Source organism: Haliotis asinina, chromosome 9, assembly GCF_037392515.1.
Source record: "Haliotis asinina isolate JCU_RB_2024 chromosome 9, JCU_Hal_asi_v2, whole genome shotgun sequence".
NCBI classification, from domain to species: domain Eukaryota; kingdom Metazoa; phylum Mollusca; class Gastropoda; order Lepetellida; family Haliotidae; genus Haliotis; species Haliotis asinina.
In genome coordinates this window covers 9,907,834-9,916,242 of record NC_090288.1, presented here as the reverse complement: position 1 = coordinate 9,916,242, position 8,409 = coordinate 9,907,834, and the positions used below count along the sequence as shown (strand labels likewise).

General features: G+C 37.6%; 1 protein-coding gene across 1 annotated transcript in view; it reads left to right on the top strand.

Moving 5' to 3' along the window:
* The first annotated feature begins 740 nt into the window (after positions 1 to 740).
* Positions 741 to 8,409, top strand: part of LOC137296831 (cadherin-like and PC-esterase domain-containing protein 1) — a 65,168-nt gene continuing 57,499 nt past the window's right edge. The window contains exon 1 of the mRNA XM_067828697.1: positions 741 to 828. The gene's annotated coding sequence lies outside the window, so the exon portion shown is untranslated. The remainder of the gene's footprint in view (positions 829 to 8,409) is intronic.

The following is an 8,409-nucleotide window of genomic DNA, read 5'->3' as shown; positions in this document are numbered from 1 at the left end:
AAGAGTAATGAATGGTTTCACAGATGGTCATAATTGCTGAATTTTTCTTTGTGTACTTTGTGACATTTTCAAAATGGGAGTATGAAATTCATACTTAAATTGAATGGGTGTAGGTGGAGAAAAGAGGTTATGTATAGTGTTAGATAGTCATACAAAGAACATAAACAATAGAGAAAATTTTGTGGCAGTTTACAAAATATACAAAAATTAGATGAAAATAAGTAATAGATTGTACAAACAGAGCATTGAATTAATGATTTGATGATGAAGAAGGCACTTGGCCATGGTAAGAAAAGCATGTATGATATATAGTTCAATGGATGAGGACAATCCCAGTGCTGGACCAGTCAAAAAGAACCCAGGTTTAATTGGGCTTCAGTAACGAATACTCATTAAAGGTGACTAATGGGGTCTGGTGGTCAGGCTTGCTGACGTGTTTAATTGATAATTTAATAGGTATAGAATATGCTCGTGCTAATGATCACTGGATTGTGTGGTCTAGACTTAATTGTTGACTCGACTGCCAAGATATAGGCTGACTATCGCTGAGTCCAGTGTTGAACAAGAAACCAATGAACTAACCTTGGTTTAAAGAAATATTATAGCATCAAATATGCAGCTGTGTGTGTGATTCAACTACAGAAACATACAAGAAACATGCCAGTGTAGGGACTGTTATTGCCAAGGCAGCTGAATAATGAATCAAGGTCACTGTGAATTAACCGCCATACCAGAGGTGTTGGAAACTGCCCTTGTTTGCCCCTGTGTGTCTCACTGGGTGTGGAATAACTGTCTTAAACAATGAGATGGTGAAAACAGAAACTGGAGGTAAAGCCAGTGTAAGCACGCCCTCTGAACAAGCCAATTACTGATCATTGCCTCTGTTTCTGTAAATATATTAAGTTTGTAGCTGTTGATTAAATAGTGTCTGTCTTTATAGCTGCACAACCTCTCTCTGGGAGAAAGGGTTGGTTTACCTGGGTGAAAAAGGAAGATGTGTAGTTGCATAACTCCTTAAACATTCTCTCATGTCTTTTGGATATATACGGTTGCATATGGTTGCATATAGTTGTTCATGGTTGTACAAAGCTGTTCATGGTTGTATATGGTTGTTCATGATTGTATGTAACTGTTCATGTTTGTAAATAGGTGTTCATGGTTGTAGGCAGTTATTCATGTTTGTATACAGTTGCTCATGGTCACCTACACCTGGAGATGGTGGGGTAGCCTAGTGGTTTAAGCATTTGCTTGTCACAGCTAAGATCTGGGTTCGAATCTCCACATGGGTACAATATGTGAAGCCCATTTCTGGTATCCCCTGCTGCGATGTTGCTTGTGTAAGACTAAACTAAGTCAGTGCATACAGTTGTTCATGGTTGTACAGTAGATCATGGTTGTACAGTTGTTCATGGTTGTACAGTTGTTCATGGCTGTATATAATTGTATATTCGAGTACATGTATATAATTGTAAATAATTGCGTCTGGGTTGTACAATACTGTACATAATGCTTTATGTTATATATTTTTGTCTAATTTTGTATGACCCGTGAAGGTCCCGGGGTAGAATAGGCCCTCAGTAACCCTTGCCATAAAAGGCGACTATGCTTGTCGTAAGAGGCGACTAACGGGATTGGATGGTCAGGTTCGCTGACTTGGTTGACGCATGTCATCGGTTCCCAATTGCGCAGATCGATGTTCATGTTGTTATATATAGCTATATCTATGCATATGGTTATAAGTTGCAGTATGTGGTTGTGTATAGTCATGTATGGTTGTGTTTGACATGTTTAGTTGCATGTGGTTTAATATGATTCAATATAGCTGTATATAACAGAAATATGGTTATATATAGTTCCGTGTTTATGCACTAAGCAGCATATAGTTCTGTTATGCTGCATATCGTTGTATATAGCCAAATAAAGTTGGATATGTTGCTATTACTAGATATTTAAGAGTTAAGTAACACTTTCTCCAAGCATATGCTGATCGAAGACCCTTTATGATTACATTGATGCTGTAAAGTCTGGTGCAGTGTAACATGCTGTTGAAGACAATGTTGCAGTCATGCAGTCCAGGTCATTACTGTAGCTGCCACAAGTCACCAGCTGACAGATGTATATATAAAGTATTAAGCTAATAACACACCTACTTGTCACCAACCGCATGGCCTCACCCTGTATTGACACTTGAATGGCAGCTATTGACGTGTGTATATGTCCTCACTATGCATGGGATACACTGTATAAACACCACTAACCACATACTGAATAGACAGGTATGGGATATGTACAACCTCTGTGATTGACATGGAGCAGGTTTGGTACTCAAAATGTGTAGTCTTCCTATAACTGAACAGAGGGGTACTGCAGAAACATGTCAAGGGGTTTAAAAAGGGGACAGGGTTAATCTTTCAACTTTCAGTTTCTACAAGAATGGTCTAGTCTTGAGTATGGCTCACAGATGTAGTTGTAGCTTGTCATAATAGTACTCTACTGCCACATAAGTGATAACTTGTTTTATGATGATCTCTCAAGATTCAGGCTAATGGGTAGATTGTTTGCTTAGGAAGAGAAAGGTTTGTGGTTTCAGTTCCTGGTTGTGATATACCAACAGATGTCAAAAGATGATGCTTGTTGTTACTCTGCCTGAAACTCTTCATGATCAGTCACGATCATGTCTCAGTGGGGTGTCTATGTTAAACTTTGGTGTGATATCTCAGTGGAGTTTAGCGTTGTAGTCTTGACTAACTGAAGCAGATCAGTCTAACCTCCTCACATCATCTCAGACTGAAAGTGTTTACAGATATGCCTCTGCTGTATTATGTGCTCATCTCACCTTCCCTCACCTCACCTCACCTCACCTCACACCACCTCACCTCACCTCCACCACACCACCTTACACAACCTCCACCACACCACCTTATAGCACCTCACACCTCACCTCCACCTCACCACCTTATACCACCTCACACCACCTTACACCAGCTCAGCTCAGCTCAGCTCAGCTCAGCTCAGCTCAGCTCAGCTCAGCTCAGCTCACCTCACTTCACCTCACACCACCTCACCTCACACCACCTCATTGCACACTATCTCACCTCACAATCACACATCACACCAGGCATCAACTACCACTTTTGAAATCGTCATGGCATGACATGTACAGGGTTCATTCCATCGGGTTTCTGACGTTGTACCAGACAGAGGCAGACTTCCAGGTGACTATGAGTGAGGACCAGAGATGGTATAACACCATACATGACTTCCCCACTCAGCGACAGTACACTGACATCAAGCTCATCACAGCATCAGCCCTGCTGGCCTCGTCTCACCATCTCACTGTCTCACCATCTCAAGCCACCATACACTAAATACACAATCTGTCTTTTTTGTTTGTTTTTCTATGCTTCATCCCATCCTCTGTCATCCCAATCCATTAATCCACATCACCATCTCTCCTTCTGTACGACCTGATGCAGGTACAGCCCTCCTGACCATAACACTTGTGTTATCCTCAGACAAATGGTGTTCCCAACAGGGAATTATCCTTTATTTCACAAGTCCCAAATTCTAATAACTTTAGTACATCTTGTTAATGATTTGTGGGCCATGAAATGCTGTCACATCTCCCGTGCCATTTTTCTTACATTTCTCAGCACCATGTTCTATTTTAAGGCAGATTGTTTTCAGAAATTTAGTTTTGTTTATGTCACTGGAACTTTCAGGAGGTTAACGAGTGTGTGCCACTTTTTCTGGGTAGTATCTCAATATTCGAAGCATTGGAGAAGACTAATCAGGAAATACTATGTGTAACACAACAACTATTAATTTTTCCTTGACACTGGCAGGTCGCTGAACCTTGTGCCAGTTTGTTTACATCCAATAGTGCGGGAACTGTAAGTGAGAGATCATCATTTCAACAGTTAAAGATTTTGTCTCAGGCTGGGTGTGCATTTCACCTGATGAAGACATATTTTGTCTACACCTCTCATTCTTATCAAAGTCAGATTTTCTCAAGCTAATTTAAAATAATATTTTGATTTCCCTTCTGTCCAAGAACGGACCAAAGGTGTTTCAATTCATTTTTGGACTTAGTCATCCCTAGACTTCTCCATGGCAAACTTGGCACTGAAGACAATGGTTCCTTTGTATAATACATTATTCCTTTATATGGTATATTATTCCTCAATGAAGTATATTATTTCTGTACATAGTATACTATTCCTTCACATAGTATTCCATAACAATCTTCATCCTCACCAACTTCCAAAATGCCTCTTAAAGTATTCCTTTATGTGGCACATTATTCGTTTACATAGTAAATTATTCATTTATGTGATATATTGTTCCTTTACATAACATTTGATTCCTTTATAGTATATCATTCCTTTATATAGTATAGTATAAGTTTACATAGTATGTTATTCCTTTATGTGGTACTTCATTCCTTTACATTTGACTCCTCAATAGTTAGTATTCCTTCAGGTAGTGTAGAATTCCTTATGTAGTATATTATTCCTGCATGTAGTATATTATTCGTTTATGCAGCATTTGGTTCCTTTAGATGATATTATTCCTTTTTGTAGTATATTACTCCTGCATGTGTTGTATTATTCATTTACATAGTATTTAGTTCCTGTCTACAGTATATTATGATGAATTTATTTACTTGGGAAATATTGTTGTAGGACGTCTTTACATTAACGTCTTGTAACAGTCCATATTTGTCATGTTTTTTCATAATTGCTGTCATTTTGATTTGTCTCAAAATGTCAAACTAATTGTCAGGAGTCTTTTTGTCCTTTTCACAAACTTTAATGTACATTTTGCATCTGTTATTATGTCATTTATGGTTTTCTGTGATGAACTTGATATGAATAGGACTAAAACAGGTATTGATTCCTTCCACTAATTGACTTGTTCAACAAATTATAGACATTTTTTCATGCCTTGACATCTATTGCACTTACTAAGAGATGTAAATACTTCCATTTTTCATGTTTTATCATCTGGCGGAATAAGTACCAAAGACTGTCCATATTAATTTTTTAGAAGACGGCTGCATTTCAAGAAAACCGATTAGCTGAAAACCTAAACCAGAGTATGTACCAGAGTTACTGGAGCTCACCTATATAAAGTCTTATCAAAGTGGTGATGAGTAAGGTAAAAAATCTGCCAAGCTGACATCTGATTCCAGATTTTTATTCTGTAGTTTGTATGCGTCTTCTTTTCTATATATGATCATCTTCATTATGATTCGAGTGATAGTTAAGCATTTTGAAATACAGTACTCAGTAATTGATAGTTAGTTGTACAGTGAGTGAGTGAGTGAGATTAGTTTTACGCTGCACTCAACAATATTCCAGCTATATGGCGGCGGTCTGTAAATAATTGAGTCTGGACCACACAATCCATGAGCATTGATCTGCACAACTGGGAACCAATGACTTGTGTCAACCAAGTCAGCGAGCCTGACCACCCGATCCCGTTAGTTGCCTCTTACGACAAGCATAGTCGCCTTTTATGCCTAGCACAGGCTGCTGAAGGCCTATTCTACCCCGGGGCCTTAATGAGTCTGGTTGTACAGACTGACAAACCCATTAGATACAAGTGAGCTCACAGTAGTCAATATTACATGAAATAGAGAGCAGAAAATTATGAAAAACAGTTTCATTCCTTTTCACAATATAACCTTTAAAGATATGGTATATGAGCTAAAGACCTTTATTGAACTCATTTTATATGCAACTGCTTCAGATAATGTTTTCAAGAAGAAAATAGAATAATGTGAGCTTTTTTTGTATTATGTTACCCAACAACTGACAAAGATATATCACAGTTTATTGCTGTAACCTTTATTTTGTACAAGACTTTTGCTGATAAGGCTGTGAATAGTCATGTTTCATTCCAGTTCTTTTTCAGTGATACAATCAGGTGTAGTATTGTTGGGATCAACTGTCAGTACCGTGCATTCTTGGTGTTGTAATTTAACTTGTCAGAGGTTTTTAATGCTCTTGTACACTGCAAATATTGACTATGAGCAGCTACTCCTAATGTTTGACATTATTTAGATGACCCGACTCTGACCTTGACCCTGACCCTGAACTTCAACATTTCTTTTACATTTCTCTCCTTAAAAAGACAAAATGTGAAGCACTTGCTTGAAATGTCCATTTTTCCATGGCCATCAAATATGTGGCATTATTTTGTATGAGGGGCAATGTAGCCTAGTGGTTACAGCATTCACTCATCACACCAAAGACCTGGAATATTGCCAAAAGCGACATAAAACCATACTCACTCACTCACTATTGTGTATGACCCTCCCCAAAGGGTCTTATTTTCTAGTGACCCTTCCTGATTACTTCTGACCCCTCAACCTTCTTGACACCAGGTGTCTTCATTATTTTCAGTCATCCATTCATTTTGTCCTCTGTGCCATTTTGAATTTGTTTAATGGGATAATTTGGAAAGTCTATTCTATGACACTTTACATTATCAGAATGGCCATCTTTAACAACAGATGATGTTTACTGGCAGTGAGGTGGCCTAGTGGTCAAAGTGTTCACTTGTTATGCCACTTGTTAAGTGATTAAAGCATTTGCCACAACAAAGACCTAGGTTCAATTCTCCTCATGGGTTTAATGTGTAAAGCACATTACTGTGTCACCTGCTGTGATGTTGCTGAAATATTTCTAAAAGTAGTTAAAACTAAACTTACTCACTGACCGGCTGATAATGTTAATTACAACAATTCCTTTATACTAATCCATTTTAGTTTCTGAGCAATTTCTGATATTTTTGGAAACGGTAAAGTTCAACAGAATGTGAAACTGAAGGAGGGTTATTAACTAGGCATGAGTGTTGTAAACTTAGTATATGGGCACAAATATAATATTCTGTTTACATGTATTGCCAAAGTCATCAAGTTGAGGAAAATGAACCCAAATCTTCTTTCAAACACGAGCTGGCTACCTGTCGTCACTGTATGTAGAACGGAATGTCACAAAAGAAACATGACGTCATGGCACTGTTCATGATGTCATGTCGCCATGACAAAGTGATATTTTGCCCTAAGGCATGGTATGAAAACTATGAACCCTGATCTGTTCGCCCTCATAGGTAATAAAGACATATATCAAGATCTCTCTAGTTTTGGACAAGATCATTAAAATTCATTAAAAATGTCTCGACATATAGTAGTTGTCAAAATGATAGCTTCTGACATTTTCATAGATGAGATTTGGAAGAAAGCCTTTTGTTATCAATATATTTTGCATTATGTATCAAGATGGATCATCTATATATGATGGAAAAGTTTACTTCCACAGAAGCCTAAAGGTCATCAGACGTGTTTCCAGTGTCGGAAGGTACTAAATCATTTGTCTGTGTCGCCATGTCATCAGATAATCAGTAGGCAAACTGTGACAGGAATCAGTTTGAAATATTTAATTCTTTTAGGAGTGAGTGATAAGAGGTCGATGCTGATGTCCATGTCTAACACAAGGGGTGCTTCCTTTCTAATCAAAATGGGTAAAATTCATTAACATAAATATGATTTTTACACAATGTGTATTTTGACCTGCACTGAAATGTGTTCAGGCATCAACATCCCTAATTAGAGTCAGCTTTTGTGTATTCATTTAAACTGTGCCCTGAAGTTCTGTTTAAGTAGCCCAGTGATCTAAGTTAACACAGTTTGTTCACAGAGTTATGTCCCTTACTTGTAACAGAATCCAGTGATTACTGGTTGAAACCAGAATCGACCTGATTATGATTCTAGGGTTGTGAATACATACCTGTATTTTTCACTAAATGATATCACAGTGTGGGGACTGTTGCGTAGCTTAGAGGTTAAGCCATTTGCTTGTCATACCAAAGACTAAGGTTTGATTCCCTACATGTGTACAAGGTGTGCTGCACATTCTGGTGTTCCCGACCATAATATTGTGGAATTATTGTTAAAAGTGGATTTAAACTACACGTGCACAGATCTGCTTGATTATAACACAAGATAAGTTAATCTGTATCAAGGTGAAAGATTCCCATATAGTGTGCATTGCATTGTCCTGTAGATTGGTAAATGTTCAGAGTGACATTAGTATCAATATGCTGATATCATGTTTAACCTATTCTTTCTACAAGACATTTTTGGGTATTGTTTGGTCAATTAAAGTACAATGTGCACTGTGCAGGATTTTTAAAATCATCTTCAGAGTGTTTGGATCAATAAAAAAAAGTATTTTATGGGTAAATTTCTATTTTCAACAAAACTAAAATTGATTATTTACATTCTCTAACTGATCTGTTCATAAGTTAGTTTTGAACAGAATTTCAACATGCAAAGCTAGTTGAGAGAGTAAAGGCAAAGAATAAAGCTCATTATTTACAACAATGAAAGTCAATCACATG